A 7158-nucleotide genomic window follows, 5' to 3' on the forward strand; every position below is an offset into this window, starting at 1 on the left:
CATCAAAAAACTCCTTATATATTTTAATAGGAATACCATCTAACCCTGGTGATTTTCCAGATTGAAATGAAAAAATTGCGTTTTTTAACTCGTCTTCATTTATTAACCCTTCACAAGCCTGTTGTTGCTCATTTGATAAGCGTTTGCCATAGTTCAAAGGAAAAAAGCCGTCAGAATATGTTTCAGTAAGGGACACTGGTATTTCTTCAAAGGAGTATAATGCAGAATAAAAACTGACCTGATCAGAAAGAATATCTTTTGGATTAGAAACAACCTCACCAGAGGGCCTCTTGAGTCTTTGGATATTTTTTCTAGTATAATTACGACGGACCAAATTCATAAAATATTTCGTACACCTCTCCCCCAACTCCATCCAGTGCGATTTAGACCTTAACAAGATACCATTTAAACGTTCATTGTATAAAGATTCCAGAAGCGTTTGTTTACATGCTAATTCATCCAGCTGGTCAGGTGAGGAAGAGGTAGTGTTGTCGATCTGAGCTTGCAAATTATTTATTTCATTAATGAGTTCTTTTCCTTAATCAGGTATTGCTTCTTTTTCCAGCTAGAGAACTTAATACAGTGTCCCTGCAAGAAACACTTTGCTGCATCCCATACAACTTGTGGGTTTGCAGTATTAACGTTATTTTCAAAAAATTCAGTCATAACTTGCTTTGTATGTAAAATAAAAGTTCTGTCCTGAAGAAGAGACTGATTAAACTGCCAGTAACCAGGTCTTCGTGGGAAGTCCATGGTTACAAAGGATAATGTAATTAGATTATGGTCCGATTTGAATTTGTCCGCAATACAACATTTTGTTACTCTATTTAACAACGAAAAAGAAATCAGAAAATAATCTAATCTACTAGCGTGGAGGCCGCGACGCCAGGTGTAACGAACAACATTTGGATTTCTGAACCGCCATATATCATGCAAATCAAATTTTCCTTTTAACTTAGAGATCGCTTCCAGTGCATTAGGATGATAATTACGATGTCGAACACCCGATCTGTCCATTGATGCATTTTGCACAGTGTTGAAATCCCCAACAACAATCAAACGTTCATCACTTATCTCAAAAGTATCTATGACTTGCTCAAGTTCCTTAAAAAAGGCAGGTGAGTCATCATTTGGTGCATATAAATTAACAAGACAAAATTGTAGTCCATCTATCTCAATATCTAAAATGATCCAGCGCCCACTTTCATCAGTCTTGACCTGATGAACCTGAGCGCTGGCGTTATTCTTAACTAAAATAGCCACACCTCTTTGATTAGAGGTACCATGCGAGAAGTATATTTTACCACCCCATTCGTTCTGCCATATTTGTTCATCTCTTAAGGTTGTATGTGTCTCTTGTAAACAATAAATGTTGTAAGGTTTGTCCCTTAACCAAGTAAAAAAAAACCGGCATATCTTAATCTTGTACAGAAACTATATTCTTTTCGTCGTTCGACAATGAGAAGCACGGACTTTCGTCACTGGCAGTCCTTCATTAACTACATTAAATTGTGATTCATTGTTAGAGATAATTGTTAGCTTGAGGGAGGTCCATAAGATCGTGGGAATAAAACCTACCTCTCATTCCCACCCAGTTGTCCAATCGCGGCCTAGTACAGCGATCTTGGGTCCGTATTGGAGAACTCACACAGTCGGACGGTGGACACAACCTGCCGCCCGTCTACCACAAAACTTGACTGAGAATTGTTTTAGTTGTATGTTACTTCATATTATAGTTATATCAATGTAAATCATTGTTTTCCCTTGTGTTTCTCATTCTTTCCCTGCCATGTCGTAAAATGTGGTGAACCCATCGCTGTATTTGCTCCAAAGCAAATATTGGCCTTTCTAGTTCAAGTTTGCTTTCAGCAACGTTTGTTTACTTATACCGGATATGCAAATGATAACATCTTTTTATATTAACATAATAGCAATTTGAAAGTATTTTTAAAAGCGTACAACGTGTGGTGAAATATTTATAGAAAGTTGCTTCGGGTGATTTTTTCCTGTTTCTTACTAATGAAAACAGGCCACGATCAAGCCATTGCACAAATATCTTAATTTTGTACTAACTTGCGTTTGGTCGTTTGATAATGTGGTTCACGAAATTTGGGAACTGGCTCTATGTCATTAAGTACATCTAATTGCGATTCATTGTAAGTGATAATAGATAGCTTGAAGGAGGTACGTAAGATCGTGGGAATAAAACCAACCTCTCACTCCCACGCAGTTGTCATAAGTTTAGGCATTGTTTTGATCAGCACATTTTGCTCTTGTCGTTATGCTAAAGCACTGATCAATTATAGTGCCCGAAACTTAGCCAATGTTCATGTTTTGTACATTCCAAAAGCTGGACGAGTGGCCTGAAATTTATTTCTTCCGTTGCTATGACAATGAGGGGTTCTGGACAAAAAGAAAGCTATTTTTAGGTCTCGGACCGGAGTTTTCGTCCGTGTTCGGAGCAATTTGACACCCTTAGCCCGACGGGCTGTCATTTCTGTAAAAAACGCGGGTCGGAATTTTTCACTCTTTTGGTGAAAAGGGGTGTCGTGCCATTTATCAATACACTTGATTAATATATTTTGTGCGCCCAATCTATTTAGGGGTAAATATGGCACATCAAAGTACATTTTTAAGTAAGGGGTCATTTTGTCGTCATTTTAACCATGGCTGCATGGAAAAACGGATTTTGCAAGGGTAACGGCTTAGTACTTGAAAAAGCTCAGAAACTAATGTTTCCAAAATTTGAATATGATTAAAATCGATGCGATACGTTTACCGCTATCTTCGATGGCCCGAACACCCCCATATATAACGCATATAGAACGTACCATCCCGGCGGTCAGGCGAAAAGCATATGCATCCGTGCGGACTAATACCAGGAAGTCTTCGCTGGACCACCAACATTACGCCACCTTTAAAGACTACAACTAACAGGCTTTTCAGAAAATACAAAGATATGTACACAGATATTACGATTTCAGGGATATCGCGGCCAAAACATACGATACAAAGTCACGTTTCCGGCGATTTACTGCGCACTTACCCTGGTCAGATTTAAACTCCGACCCGGTTATGAACCAAGTACTATCACTGTGCAAACAAGTGCTTTTAGAAAAAGCTGTCGATTGACGCCGTTGTATTTTTGCACAACAAAATCGTATGCAAAAAATATGTTTTTTTAATGAAGTGATGATAAAGTCTTTGATTGAAATCTAGCTATGCTATACTACATACACATGTACATTGGGATTGTCACTGTTGGCATGTAGATAGTTTAGGAAAAGATAACCAGAATTGATGCTCATTAGGAGTTAGTTCACGTCATTTTTAAGTGAGGAAATTAGATTCTTAATTATCAAATCTGAAATACAAAGATTTCTTATGTGATGTCAGGAGCAATTGATTTCAATTGTGCATGTTTTTTTTTATATTGACAGCTTGTCAATGGCCATACTACATGTAATATATTACCCATGGCGAGAATGTTAATCCCCAAGAATGCAATATCAGGCAACACTTGCCCATGTAATGGAAAGAACAGTAATAACATCTAGTTTTTTTATGTTAAAATAATAAGTAGTAACGTTAACAACTAGTTTTTGAATGTTAAAAAGCAAAACAGCGTCTGTTAAAAAGAAAATTAAAAAAAAAAGGTCCGCAGCGGGGATCGAACTCACCGTAGAGCTATGTTGACATTTTATCACATAGTAGCCCAGTTTTTAGTGCTTCATGCATAAGAGACGAGGAAGTGGAGACACAATAACAGGACTCGGTCAACGGAAATAGCCCGGATGTAGGACGAACGAACACCGGTCGGTCGGTCGGACCAGGGAGCATGTAGGAAACCCAGCTTAATTTCGATTGTAGGCGCGTCAATCGAAAAAAAAAGAGCCAAATCGATTTTTAGACCGGTGCCACCATTGTTTGACCCTTACAGACATTCGCTCTTGAATCCAACAACAAATACCAAAGAACGCAAAACAGTAAGATTTTTTTCTTATTGCCCCAAAACTAACGTCATTTTCTTGTTAAAAACATGAATACCAATGGGGTACCACTGTCTATTCTGTGATAGTTTTGAGGGTTTTTTGTTGTCCTGGATCCGATGCGTTTAAGACTTGTCCACATAATGGGCATCTAATTGAATGTGTACTGTAAAAGGATCTAAAAGCACTTCCTAATTGATGCCTGTCGGAACATAGCACTCCCTTCTGGAGTTTAGAACTCCTTTAGGGACCGTACGTTATTTACCGGGAGAGGGCCGGTGTGTAGGAATTCGGGTAGAAAAGGTTTTCCCTGAGAAAATTGTAAAATCTTGACTCTCTGGAAACGCCATTTCCTGTATGTTGGGAACGCATTTTGCTGGTCCACAATTCTAAGTTTAGTACATGTATCGCCAATCGACTACATTTAATCTATCTTGCTGGTGCACACAGTCCTTGGTTTAATTGAAATTACCTTGTATGGTTTAATCGAAGTCCGACCTTCGATACTAGTATACGTTCAGAAGAGTTGGGGACTCCACTTTTGTTTGTGCAAGAACTGCCAACGACGCTTTGTGCTATGAATATTTGGTCTTATGTTCAAATGGCTTTTTGATAGAGACAATGAGAGGCAAAATATTTCAGCTCAGGTGTCGGGAATGAGTTTGACATAAGTTGGCATGTCTTTATAAAAAAAAACACAGCTGTTCTTTTCGTATGCAGTAGGCGTAGTTGTTTGAACGGTTCATTACTTTTTTTAAACCTGAAATCGTGTTCGTGTCATTTACTTTTGCAGTAGACTGTGGACTGATTCGTGCTTAACGGTAGATAGCTAGTTACTCGTACCAGAAAACGTGTTGGCGTAATTTACTTGGGAAAGATATAATGTTTTAAACCACCTCTTAAAAAGTCAACTCCAGGTTACCTATGCCAATCACAGACCTGTCTTTTTCTCTATTCACGGTATTGTGGATACATTTTCCCTAAAATTATGTCACATACATGAGTGGCAGAAAATTTGCATACTTACCTTTATAAATACATTAAATGTGCCACTGCACATCAGAGCGCCCCGGTCCGTGAGGAGAGAACAATAGTTCAGGTTCTTGTGTTACCGCGCGCCGTCAACTGAACAATTTCTGATCGTTACTTATCTAAGGTATGATGTATACAACGTGTTCGATTCTTCCCCTTTCTAAGACTTTTCTACTTCTTTTAACCGTAAGTATTGCTTAGCTGTAAAAGGTTTCTGAACCGGTCAGAAGCACATTGCTTGACAGAAAAATTTTACTCACCTTTTCGTGTTTCTGATGGAACACACGAAAAGGACACCCGAGAGGAATTCTCTAGCATACTTAGGTACATAAAAGTGTGATGTCCACGGCTAATAAAATTTTGCCAAGCCTACTGTGCGAGAAAAAAAGGGACGAATGAAGTAACATACTGTAGACGTACGTGTTACCCGTTCGGCATTTCTGTCCAAAGCTTAGTAAGAAATCCTTACGAAGTTCTAAGTAACAGAGAATTCGCTCTAAAAGTCTGCAATAACCTGCAATAGAACGACATGATATTGAGGAATTCGCTATTTCAAAATCTTGTTTGGGAGATGTATGGAGCGGAAGAAATTATTGTTCTGGTATAGGCATACTCTGTACAGGACCGGTATTTGCTAAAACTAACCGGGTTTCTGAACCGGTCAGTAGCGCATTGCTTGACAGAAATATTTACTCACATTTTAGTTTTTTTTAAACACACTAAAAGTACACCAAGAAGGAATTCTCTAGCATACTTAGGTACATAAAAGTGTTATGTTCACGACTAATAAAATGTTGCCAAGCTTACAGTGCGAGAAAAAAGGGACAAATTCTAAAATGAAGTAACATGCTGCAGTCGTACTTGTGGCCCGTTCGGCATTTCTGTCCAAGGCTTAGTAAGAAATCCTTGCGAAGTTCTAAGTAACAGAGAATTCGCCCTAACAGTCTGCAATAACCTGCAATAGAACGATATAATACTGAGGAATTCGCTATTTCAAAATCTTGTTTGGGAGATGTATGGAGCGGATGAAATTATTGTTAAGGTACAGGACCGGTATCTTCAAAAATAAAGCCACACACCTCCTAAAGGAACAAGAGTAAAATATTTCATGTGCGTTTAATCAGTTGGGTTCAAAATCTAGGCATTTGGTGTTATATAGTTAAAACCTTATCATCTTTTTTAAGTGTGTTTGTTCATTAACAGATGTTGATAATAAACAAATTCACTTTTTTAAAACCTCGTCATCTTTAAAAAAAAGATGACGAGGTTTTAAACAGGAATTCTGTGAAGGATCCAACTCAAATACTACCACAAGAGCCACAAATTTACTCTACCGTCTGGTTCACACAACGACCACCCTTTTAACCAGACAGGAGTCCGCCGAATCTAGCTCGACATACGGGCGTTCATCGCCCGAGTTACGGTCGACGATCTATCGATGCTCGCACGATCTCTAGACCATTCAACGAAATTTTAAAAAAAGATGACGAGGTTTTAATTATGTAAGGCCAAATGCCTTGATTTTGACCTCGACTGATTGAACGCACATGCAATCCTTTACTCTTGTTCTTTTAGGAGATGTGTAGCCTTATTTCAGAGGATTGTATAATAAATTGTCGTTTATACTTGTTCATTCTGGAATGAGGTTGACTTTTTTCTTAGGGTGCCCACAAGAACATCATGTGATAGATATTACTTATTAGTTGAAGTTTATATTGCATGGGTCTTTTTACCTCTGTCTACTTTGTTGACATTGAATGATTAATATACTTGTTTACAGGTAAATTTATCCAATTTTAGTCAGAAGAATACATGCAAAGTTTGAACAATATATCTTTCTTCAGGTACACATGTATAAAAAGATTTTGATATAATAATGATCATTATGTCTTGTTGTACGATTTGGTTAAATGGTCTAGAGATCGTTCGAGCATCGATAGATCGTCGACCGTAACTCGCGCGATGAACGCCCGTGTGTCGAGCTAGATTCGGCGGACTCCTGTCTGGTTACCTTCGCCAAGAAGGTTATGTTTTCGTTGGCGTTCGTGTGTCTGTGTGTGTGTGTGTGTGTGTGTGTGTGAGCACGATAACTAAAGAAGGCTAAGATGGATTGTCTTGATACTTGGTAGGTGGGTAG

Source organism: Branchiostoma belcheri, unplaced genomic scaffold (assembly GCF_001625305.1).
Source record: "Branchiostoma belcheri isolate BF01 breed outbred unplaced genomic scaffold, Haploidv18h27 scaffold155, whole genome shotgun sequence".
NCBI lineage: Eukaryota > Metazoa > Chordata > Leptocardii > Amphioxiformes > Branchiostomatidae > Branchiostoma > Branchiostoma belcheri.